The sequence below is a fragment of the Myodes glareolus genome, chromosome 18, assembly GCF_982192425.1.
Source record: "Myodes glareolus chromosome 18, mMyoGla1.1, whole genome shotgun sequence".
NCBI lineage: Eukaryota > Metazoa > Chordata > Mammalia > Rodentia > Cricetidae > Myodes > Myodes glareolus.
Window position 1 is genome coordinate 23,465,627 of NC_142043.1, and position 12,305 is coordinate 23,477,931.

General features: G+C 37.9%; 1 protein-coding gene across 1 annotated transcript in view; it reads right to left on the reverse strand.

Moving 5' to 3' along the window:
* Col19a1 (collagen type XIX alpha 1 chain) overlaps positions 1 to 12,305 on the reverse strand; it is a 324,015-nt gene that overhangs the window by 211,361 nt on the left and 100,349 nt on the right. The window lies entirely within an intron of this gene.

The following is a 12,305-nucleotide window of genomic DNA, read 5'->3' on the forward strand; positions in this document are numbered from 1 at the left end:
CAGCTACTGAAGTCATGTTATGATTTTATGTTATGCTTATTTTATACTATAAAATTATTAGTATATAAATAGTAGAAACAATAAACAGATTAAAAGCTCCAATGAGTGTATGTTAACTAACATGCAATTTTTTTTTTTTAAGATAGTGGTCATCCCTAGTAGGGATATCTTTATTACATCCTCACACGCACACAAATCTTAGGGAACTTCGTGGGAAAGAAGACAGAAAGAGTTGGAATATGGAGAAATGTCTGCTGGGCACAACAGATATCACACTCACGAGCACAGAGAGCAGGAACCTGCTCAAGACCTGACATGCAATAGACCAAGCCAATCAAATTTCTAGCATAGTCGGCAAAGCAGCTCTGTGGGCCCTGCCTTAATAAGGGGCTACCGGCAGTCAGCATATATTCTTAGGAACTCACAGTTATTCAAAATGGCCATGAATATCATGGTGGATAATACATAACAATAGTGACACCTAATTTTGTTCAGTTTCTGTCTGAAAGATGTATTTACTTGCATACCATGTAAACCTACAGCACAATTCAATTTCAGAAAAATGCTGTCTACCTAATAACCTGCACATTAGCTTTTTACAAGTCTTGGGAATAATAGTGGGAAAAAAACAAACCAAAGCAGTTAAAGTGGATGCTTGATGCATTCTAGTGATTATGAATGTTTCTTTTCATTTCACACTTTAGTGTTTTTTGTTTCTTTTCCCTAGCAATAAATATGTATTAACTGCACTAGCAGCAATGACTTAAAAATAAACACATATAAAAAGAATTCACCCCCCCGCCATGTGTCTGTGCTGTCTGATACAATGTAAGTGGCTAATACATTCAATAGTGTCTGTATAGTATGTGTGTGCATGTGTGTAGTGTTTGTTGTGTGTATAGTGAGTTGTGTGTATAGTGTGTGTATGTGTATCATATATGTGCTTATATATGTGTATAGTGTGTATATAGTGAATGTGTGTGTGCATGTAAATGTAAAATATAACATGTTTGTACCATATCTACTTTGCATCACCAAAGTGATTTTTTTTATTTCTATTCTTTCTATTTTTTCAATGACAATTATTATTTTTACTTGCAAGAATATTAAACTAGGCATGCAGTTTTAAGAAGTAGTACATTAGAGAGTGAAATACTTCACAAATAAAAATACATATATGTCGTCTCAATACTCTTAAGATTATTTGTATCTACTGAAATGAAATATAAATAATCATTGGTATATAATAACATACACACGGGAACAATAAAGTGCCCAAATCTAATTTTCACAGTGAGTGGAAACTAGAATGCAGCAAGGAGTTTAAGGCTAAAGTGTTGGGCGAGGAGTTACTCCAGAGTTGTGATGCGCACTGGCCACAGGTGGCTCTTTGGATTAGCATCTTAAACAGTTAAAAACTGGTTCACTATCCAGTGAGACCGCTCAGATTGTAAGGGCACTTACAGCAAAGCCTGAGCTCCTAAGATCTTTTGAACCCACATGGCGGAGGGAGAGAGGAACTGATTTGTCCCATGTGTGTGTGATGGCTTGCATACCTTCTGTACCCAGGACGCACCACACAAGAGACACAAACAAACCTAATTTTAAAAATCATTCTTCAAGTCAGGCAGTGGTGGTCCACACCTTTTGTCCAAGCACTCAGGAGGTAGAGGCTACAGCAGATTTCTGTAATTTCAAGGCCAGCCATATCTACAAAGAGTTCTAGGACAGCCAGGGCTGTTACACAGAGAAACCCTGTCTTGAAAAAATGAAATAAAAATAATCATTTCTCAATTGTCCTAGACACATTTCAAGTGATCTCATTTTAATGAGTCCCACACATTTTCTATCATGACAGAACATTTAATTGAAAATGATGATGCAGAGAGAGAATATTATGTGTGACAGAAAGCTTAGGAGTTGTGAGCCTTGTGCTGTGGAATGGATTCACGTGGTGCACAGGGGGCCTGAGAAGCTGCAGGTGAAAAATGATAAGAGCACAATCAACAGGGCTGGAGAGTTGATGTGGCTGAAGGGAGGACTGGCTGTTCCTAGGTGAAGTTCCTAGCACCCACATGGTGGCTCACAACTGTCTGCAATCCTAGCCCCAGGGATCTGACATTCTTTTCTGGCCTCCAGTGGTACCAGACACACATGCATTGTATAAGCTTAGATGCAGACAAAACATGCATGCACATAAAAATAAATTTAAAAAATAGCCCCATTGACAGAGAAAGAAAAAAATATATATCTACTTAAGAAATAAAAAACACAACACTGCCTTTAAGGCACATAAAGTTGCTAATAAAATGCAGTGGAATTTGTGGCATCAGAAAACAAGTGGAATTCTCTGGGGACCATCAGAAATATTTAAAATTTATTTGACAACAAGCACAATCTTGAGTATGAAATAATTCTGGGATTAGTGATTCATTTCTGTGGTACATTGATATGTCTAATCTAAATTATGTGAAATCTAGGTCTTTTCATCACCCCAAAAATAGAACAAAATAAAAATAAAATAAAATGATGGTTTCTAAAGATGAAAAAATTAAGTCCTGTACCTATTAAAAGTATATGTGCTTACAATGACATTTGAAGTTAGATGATAGCGTTTGTGATGATGGTAATGATGGTGTTGATGATAGTAGTAATAAGGTTGGTGATGGTGGGGTTGGTGGTGATGAAGGTGATGGTGAACATGGTGGTGGTGGTGATGATGGTAAAGATGTTAATGTTGATGGTGAGGATGGTTGTTGTGGTGATGGTCAGAATGGTGGTGGTGGTGATAGTTGTGGTGTCAATGGTAGTGGTGATGCTGATGGTGAGAATGGTGATGTTGGTAATGGTGATGCTGATGGTGGGGTGGTGATGGTGATCCTCATGATAGAAGGGTAGTGGTGATGCTGAAGATGGTGTTGTTGGTGATGATAAGGATGGTGGTGGTGATGATAAGGATAGTGGTGGTGATGGTAAGGATGGTGATGGTAATACTGGTGATGATGGTATCATGACTGTAATGAAGATGCAGTGAACAGAGCTGATAGTCTGATGAAGTTTGTTCTGTAGGGTAAGAGGACATGGAAAGAAAGAGAGCTGAAGAAGCACCATACTGCTTCAAACTGATCTCTAGTTTAAAATTAAGTTTATGATAAGCACCAACATTGTACAAATGAGGAAACTAAAGACAAGAAATATGCCTAATTCCTAATTCAGCTCAGGCACCCTGCCTTGTAGTCAGCATCCTAAACCTATTAAATTCATTTTTTAAAAGAAATGTTTCAATTATGAAGCTGAAATACAGCACATCTGGCTGGATCTCTTCAAAGAAAGACACAAAGTTGTTCAAAATGTTCTTAACATGGGTTTTAGAAATAGAGGCACAGGGATGGGAGAGCTTGCTGGTCTAACACAGTGGTCTAGAGAGCTTGCTGCTCTTCCAGAATTGGGCACCAGAACTGACATTGGGTGGCTCGTAGTTGCCAGTAACTTCAGCTCTTAAAGGATATTATTCCTTTTGGTCTCTATGGGCACCTGTGCTCAAAGGCACACACACACACACACACACACACACACACACACACACACACAGAGAGAGAGAGAGAGAGAGAGAATAAACAAATATTTTTTTAAAAAATAAAAATGGGGGGGAGTGGGAGGGTGTTGGGAAGAGGGGCGTAAATGGAAACTTTTATAATTTAATAAAATTACTTTCAAAAAAAAATAAAAAATAAAAATGGCTGGGCATGGTTTTATTGACGAGTGGGCAACTGGCAGAGGAATGGTGCACAGTAAAAGCTTGTTCACTGTCTACCTCCATACCCACCTATCTGTCACCTACCTCTTCTAATTTCAGAGCTCTTGGCAACTCTCTGTTGTAGGTTGTCCTCTACACTGCAAGGTATTTAGCGTCATCCCAGATTTCTATTCACTATAATCCAGAAACCAGCCTCTCCTCTACTCCATGAATCTTTAGTAACAGCAACTAAGAATGCCCATAGACATTTCTAAAAATGCCCTAGAGTAATGCTACTTCCAGTGAAGAAAAATTGCTGATATTTCTTGCATATATAAAGTATCTATGTAACGTATTTGTTATATAAAACATTATAGCAACCGAAACAATACATAGTGTCAAACAAAAATATTTAAATAATAAACGTGTAGTCTTGCACTTAAGTTAATTCTGGATCCATCAAACAATTACATCGTAAGTATTGCAGAATGAAAAGGAAGTATAATTGAATGTAGCAAGGACTCATAGGAGATAATGCACCCCAAAGCATGGAACAAAACATCCAAAGTAGAGAAAAAGTAACATGCTTGATAAATTATAAACAAACTAGTAATATTATGATAATCTAAATAACTTAGGGAAATATTACTTGGTGGTAGATTATTTAGCATAATTATTAGGCAAAGAATTTTCAGCACTCATAGGAAAAAGAAGGTTATGCTGACTGGTAGTCAAGTAAAGGATGTGCAGGTTAGACAGAGGAGGAGTACAGGAGAAAATGCTGGATGATAAAATTGCAAATTCGATACTGGGACCACATGATCTTTTGGTTTCTCTGTTTTAAATTCTATCATTGTTCGCAAAAAGAAAGAAGTGGTGAGCTCTAAATCCAGACGAGAAAAACATATATTCATGTGTTGCATATTTAATAAATCTCAAACAAAAGAAAGTTGAAAATAGAAACCAGCTGCTTCTTTCTTTCCACTGGAAGAGAATGGGTAAAGACAAAACCAAAGCATTAAAAATTTAATCTAAAATTAAAAAAAACCTTACTTTGACATCAGGGTATATTAGAAAATAAGATGAGCATTGATTGTTTCTTGGTATTTGACTCAGTGTTAAAAGATGAAATATGAAAAATAGAATGTCTGAATATTTCTTTAAAAATATAATAAATCATGGAATGTTTGACTGATGGGAAACTAAAAACAATTCTAACCAAGTATGAAAGACAAATGGGAATTAAGTCCCTTTGATAATTTTTCCACTGTCCATTCTTTCATGAAGCTATGTTAAAATCATATAATGATTGTGACCCTCCAAGAAAAACTTCAATGCCTCTGAAAAATATGTTTTGTAGCAGTTGAATAAGAATGGTGCCCATAGACTCATATATTTGAATTCTTGCACCCCAGTTGGCTGAATTGTTTGGGAAAGATTAGCAGATGTGGCCTTTTTGGAAGAGATTTGCCACTGCAGGGATAGGCTTTGAGATCTCAGAAGACATTTCCCAGTGTGCCCCTCACTACTTCCTACCGGTGTGGATAGAGATGTGAACAGTCAACTATTCCTGCTACTGCGTCTTTGTGCTAGCATCATGGACTCTAACTCTCTGAAAACACAAGCCCAGTTAAATGCTTTCTACTGTACATTGTCTTGGTCATGGTGTTTTGTCACAATGGAAAAGCAATAGATAGCTTTAACCACCAATCTCTCTCTCCAGCTCATAAGTGCCGTGGTCTATTCTATCAGAGATCACATATGGCTATTATTTTCATCCCTTCTCACTGGTACAGCTCAGAGACTATAAGTCACTTCCATGGTCAAAAAACTTCTGTTATTCCAAGTTACTTGTTCAACAAAAGTACAAACACATAAAATCTTTCATTCATTGTGCTTAACTTCACTTTTTCCACAGGTCTAGGGCCATCTTTGATTTTAGCTGTAGCTGGAGGACAGTTCTTGAAAAGTTTTGCACATTTGTCAGCGTTTTGTCAAACTCTATCCTCCCCTACTTTCTTTGGTTTTTTGTTTTTGTGATTGCTCTGAAGCAAATAAATTAGTTTGGTCCTGGCATGAATGGTGATAGCAATTGATGCTCTTAGAATACCAAAGGGTGACAAAAGTTAGTCCATTAACATATTAGCTTCTAGAGAAGGACAATTTCAAGCCACCCTCTCTGGTTTCCTGAGGGAGTTCAGTAGCATTCAGTCCCAGGTGCCACCAAGGATAAGAAAGCTCACATTCTTTCCCCTACCTCCCTTGACGTCTAATATATTCTCTGGATCCCTCTTGCCTTGTTTCTTGAGATCTGTTTCCTATTTTATACCTGAAGAATAAATTTTTCAAGAGTCACTTTCAGTGGGGTTTATTACTTCAAATTATTTGAAATACAAAATGAATGTCTAACTAAATTTTTCTCAAGTCATTGGTATTCAAAACAGACTGGGTGTGGTGGTGCACTCCTTTCATTCCAGCACTTTGAAGGCAGAGGCAGGTAGAACTCAACTACAAACTGAGTTCTAGGCCAGCCAGCCAAGACTATACAAAAACAAACAAACAAACAACAACAACAGATCCAGAAAGACAGTCTTCGTGATGATTTGCTGACTTAAACATGAAACAGTTCTGGTTAAGAAATGCTTTCACCGAAAGCCTATTATTGCTTCCATGGTCTTGGCTAGCAGTTAGCTCAGCTAATTGGTGCAGGAGGAAAATCGCTCAGTTGACATTTCCATGGGCCGTGCAGAATCCAAGATTTCTTAGCATCAACCACTGGGAAATATACAAGCAGGCAATGGTCACTCGTGTTCATTAATGCAGTTTCAGAATTTCCAGGCTCCTTAAACTTAATTTTTGTAATAGACACAAAAGAGAAATGTTCAGAACTGTTGCCATAAGAAACCACAGTTAACAAGTGCACCATGGGAACCGTGACAGTCGGGCATTAGCAAACTGCTCGGTATAGCCTACCACTTCCAATCACCTACAACGGTAGTTTCTATACTATAAATGGAAAACAGTAAGAAGCAAGTCCTTTGCTGATTAGTTGAGAAAGTCCAGAGCAAGAGAATGCGAATGGAGAAAGAGAGAGGCAGAGGGGAAGTAGGGGAGGAGCATCTTTTCTGTAGGAGGAGGCAGCACAGCAATAAATCCAGGTTAATGGAATAGAACAGGAGAGTGGTGCTTTGGGGGAAAGCCAGGCCCATGTCTAAAGGAAGAGATAGATGATGGGGAGAAGCAAGACATCAAATGAGACATTAAGGCCCATTCCTCAAAGTTAACAAATCTGGGCTGACTCGGTTCAGATGTGCACATAGTAGGTCTCCCACAAACACCTCTTAGAGGAAGGTCACAGGCAACCCTGAGTAAAGCAATGGAATCTGAAATGAGAGTGTCAGTCTGACTTAGGCTTGGGGCCACATGTAGAACGAGTCCCTACACTGCCAAATCTCCTGTGTAATAGCCTGACCAGTTCCAAATTATAGCAATGTCAGCAATAATATTTCAGGCCATTTCCAAAATCCCCCATTTCATTTCATTTTGCTGATGCGGAAAGGAAATGAAACGCGATCCACATTTGGGAGAAGCAATTCAGTCTCTTGCAGCTGCTGCCTGGTATCCGGACAGAATGACAGATCCAGGGAATTCTCCACAATCATCGTGGGCCAGTTGCAACTTGTTCTGGGAGCCATTGCTCTCTTTGCTGTCTCAAACTCATTTCTGGTCTAAGTAGGATGAATGGTTGAGAGAGTTATTTCCTTTGTTGGTTTGAGAATGAAAGGGTTTTTTTTTTAATTTAAAATGAATTGTCATGCACGTATAATTAACAAGATGCTGAGCATTAAGAATGTTTTGATAGGAAAAGAACAACTTCTTTTCTGACTTGTAGTTACTTTGTCCATAAACTTGAGCTGAAGAGTCACCGACCCCCCGAATTACTGAGCTAACTTGTGAAAGCTGTTTATGAACTGCCCATATATTGTTTTTGCAGAGTGTCCATTACTCTAAATTTATGATGCTGAAAACTGTGTGATTTTTTTTTCTTCTGGGTTGAAGCATCCTATTCTGGAAGGAAGAAGAGAGATCACCCAGAGTCAAAGAACTAACAGGCTCGGTAAGCCTGTAAAATTACTGGAAAAATCCCAAGGCTACTCCACAAGTTTATAAAGCATAGAACAACTGAGAGATGGAAGACTCTTTGCTAGAAAGCTCTACGAGTCTTCCTCTATGCTGGGGTGGGCCTTTGTCCTTTGTATCACCCATGCTCCTGTAAGAAACACCAATAAATCCATTGGTTCACCAAGTTAGATTAGTTGGACTGATTTCCTTGTTCTATGATCAGGTCTCCCAGAGTTACATAATATACAGTTAAATGACACAGTATCTGAAATCCTAACAGTGCACTCTGGTGTGGAGAGAGTAAGGTGGCACCTTAAACTACTTATTATTAGATCATGTCAGAAAAATGTGAGTGCATTTTATGTACTCCCTGTGACTATTTCATTAGTGCTATTTTTGCCTTTACAACATCTTATGCATTTATTTAGTTTTAAATATAGAGTTTTAAAAAGTTTATTTTGTTGGTATTATTATTATTATAAATGGCATGCCTTAATTCAATTCACTGGACCTTGACTGAAAAAACATACACAACTCTACATTCAAGATTGGAAAACATTTTCAACTAAATTAGATTTAAATTGTTATAATAAGCAAGCAAGGGTAGCCCTATTTAATGTTGGATACATTCATATGATCATAAGCCTACTCAAATTGTGAAGTACTAAATAATCAAACAACTTGATGGCATCACAAGTTTATGTAACGTCTCATGCTAGCACTGCGGATTTATGATCTCAGCATTGCTGTTTAGAGAAGAGCCATCTACGGTAATCTGCAAGGGGAACCAGGGCATTAAATGCTACATGAACTCAAGAGTAAAGAAAGTACTAAAAGCAGTCATGCTTAGGGACTTTTATGATGCGGACAGAAGCTAAGTTAGTCCTTTCAGTACATTAAAGCTTAAATGATCTGTCATCCTAACAGAAGGAGCTTACAAAGGTATGGCTCACGGTGAAGTGATTTAGGGGCTAGGTGGGAGTGCTTTTACTGGCCAAACAAGACAATTTTAGTACCAATAAGGATAAGGTCAATGGATTAAAGCAGTTCCATAATACCAAAAAAAAAAAAACAGTAAAATAAAACTAACTGGTAACCATTTGTAGATACTAGAAAATCAACTTACTTTTTTGAAAATTATATATGAGTGAAAAGAGTGTTTAACAAAACCTTCTTACTTATGTCTAACATGGGGTAATTTAGGGAATTGATTGAAGAAAGTTTCTTCCTATAGAAGTAGTACATCTAATAGAATAGAGGGGAAAATAGAGTTAAACTATCGCCAGTTTTGCTTCCCTAAAAGTAAGAATGGACCTAGGTATTGATAAGTAAATGTTACACACAGAAAAAGGCATTTCAAGGTGGCTTGAGAGATGTCCTAGCTACACAAGTCTGAGGACCCAGGTTCAGATTTCTAGCACCCACATTAAAAACAGAATATCAACGCCTTGTGTGAGGTGCATGCCCAGGACCTAAGGGCTGGTGGGGCATAAACTGGCAGGTTTCAGAGCCCACTGGTCAGCCAGCCTAGTCAAATAGTGAACTCCAGCTACCTGAGTCACTGAACCCTGTCTCAGAACCTAAGGTAGGGAGTACTTGAGGAAGACACCTAAATGTGTCCTCTGGGCTCCAATAACTTTACAGGACAACTCAGGGGAAAGCTCAGCAAGTAGAGTGTATTAAGCAAAATACAGAACAGCAGAACTCTAATATGAAGTGGAGGATTAGACAAAATAAGAAATAAATATGAAAAATTTAAAAATATACCCACAGGAAAGGAAACATAGAACACCATGAAAATATCAAAATCTCGAATTATAGGCATATCAGGGAGAAGAATTCCAGGTCAGTGGCATAGACCAGATCTTCACCAAGATCACAGAGAAAACATCCCCAAAGTAAAGAAACACCCACACACATGCAGGAAACACACAGAACACCAAATAGACAAGACCAGAAAAGAAAATCCCATGGTATATCACAGATAAAACACTAAGTATGTTTACTAAAGAAAGTGTAGTGGGAGCTACAAGAGAAAAAACACAAGCCACACATGAAGGAAAACCGATCGAATAACACTGATTCTTTCAAAGTTTCTCAAGGAGAACTTGGAAAGCTGGAAGAGCCTGGAGCTACACATTCCAAGTCCCAAAAGACCGTGACAGTCAGCCTTGTCGAAGATACCAAACAAACTTACATGCTAAATTAAGGGAAAAGAAAGGTTCGGGATATAAACAGCTTTACAAAGTTTATATTCCCCAAACAAACCTAAAGAAAACAGGAAGCTCTACACAAGGATGGAGAGAGTAAAGAGAGCATAGCTGGAAAGCTGGGGAAGAAATACGAAGCTGTAATTATTAAAACACAGAACATCACTGAAAACGCACCACCATGAAAATTCAACAGCGTGATGACTAATTATTACACACATTTCAAACTATACAAAGATAAATGGAGTTTATTTCACATATCCACAAATAGAAAGGTGATAGCTACATACATTCACTGTTAAGCTTTATGCTATCTAAAAATTTCCTTCATATGTCAGAGGACTGGAACAAAGGCGAACACTACCCTTTCACAGATGGTGTATGGTATGAATATAAGATCTTGCATACATGCCCCTCATCTATGAGATTCAACTCACTCACTTGTCTTATCACAACACTAGGGCTGCACGCTACTATTATATCCTCTCTCTGTATGATCAAACAAGGAAAAGGTGAAGCAGCCAGTCACTGGCTCTTACCTCGACCTCAGTCTGAAAATGGCGACCCTGCTACACCAGGAATCCTGAGTGAGACTGAGGCTGAGAACTGTCTCCTTCCGTTTTACAATCTTCTCTAGTTCTGAAGTTAATGGCATGCACCACTATCGCCTGGTTTCTATGGCAGTCTAGTGTGGCTACTGGGATTAAAGGTGTGTATCATTGCTGCCTGATCTGTAAGGCTAGCCAGTGTAGCTGTTTTACCTTTTTTTTTTTTTTTTAATCTTCAGGCAAGCTTTCTTTATTGAAATACCAATGAAATGCCACCACAGAGGTTCTTCAGTAAGGACAGCCAGGAATCCTGCACAACAGTCAAGTACTGTATGAGGTGGTAACTCACAACTGGGAGGCGTGGCTAGAGTCAAGCCTCAAGTCAGCAAATGGAAGAGCTGAGGTACAAGCGGGGTGCTTCTTTCTTTAGCATCTGGAATACAGTTGCAAGTGCACAAAGATTTCTGGGCTAACCCACATGTTATAACCATTGTGCCTTGTGTGAAAGCAATAGCCCATTCTTTCAAAGATTTCATTTAAAATTGGTTTTAAGCATCAGAGTTTAAACATTTTAGGAGCAAATTGAGAAGAACTTCAATTTTTCTGAATTTCTGAATTTGGGTACAGTATTGTGGACATTTCTACTGTGAGAAAGAATTAAAAGATTTTGGATTTATTACATCATATAATTCCACAATTTGTCATTTATTTTTTGAGGAATGCTGTAGAATGAAAGAACATGACAGGGTTTAGACCGTGTGTGTGTGTGTGTGTGTGTGTGTGTGTGTGTGTGTGTGTGTCGTGTGTGTGTCATGTGTGTGGTGTGTGTGTGTGTGTGTGGTCTGTTTGTATGTGTATGTTGGCATAGCTTGATGAATCAGTTACAATCACTAATAAGTTTGTAGGACTTGAGTAGGTAGAGGTGGTAGGTTTTGATTTGACCCATCAAAATGGATTTTGCAAAAGACCCCCAGTCTTAGAAGTAAAGAGAATCTATAAATTGCTTTTTAAATTTGTACTTAGACTTCCATGGTTCCCTATTGGAGTCACAAAACTAGGTGACTTCCCATATGTGCCAACTTTTCTTGTTGTGCAAGGATCTCTGAGGGTACAATGCAAACTTCTAAAGCATAGTGAACCAGGAGGTTTTAATGTAGGCAGTCTACAAGCTATGTTATGAAAGACACTGAGTATAATCTGTATCTGGTGTTTCTCATTACTGTCTATCCATTGGTAATTAACAATAACCTCAGCTTAAACAGAAACACACAGTCTCTCACATTCTGCCATGCAAAAAAAAGCTAGTTTTTCAATTCACATCAATATGCCATAAACTGCTTTGCACAGCAATTACTAATTTTGCTAGACATTTTCTATGTGTGCTATTAAAACTAAAGACAATAAAATTAAATTTAAAATGTTGTTTTGTCTTTTTCTATTTTAGTAGATTAACACGCTTGAAAATTTATTTTTATATCTTTTATCTTCATTTTATTTGTATTTTGTATTTATAAAATTAAACATATTCAAGCTTGCGTAGCTAAAGCAAGATCTCTAACTAAAACACGACATGGAAAGAGTGCATGTTTTAACAAGGCCCTCAACCGGGTTTTCAAAAGACCCCACTGGGCCCACTGTAGCTGTTACAATCTATTAAATTCAATTTATATAGGTGGAAAGTCCTTATTA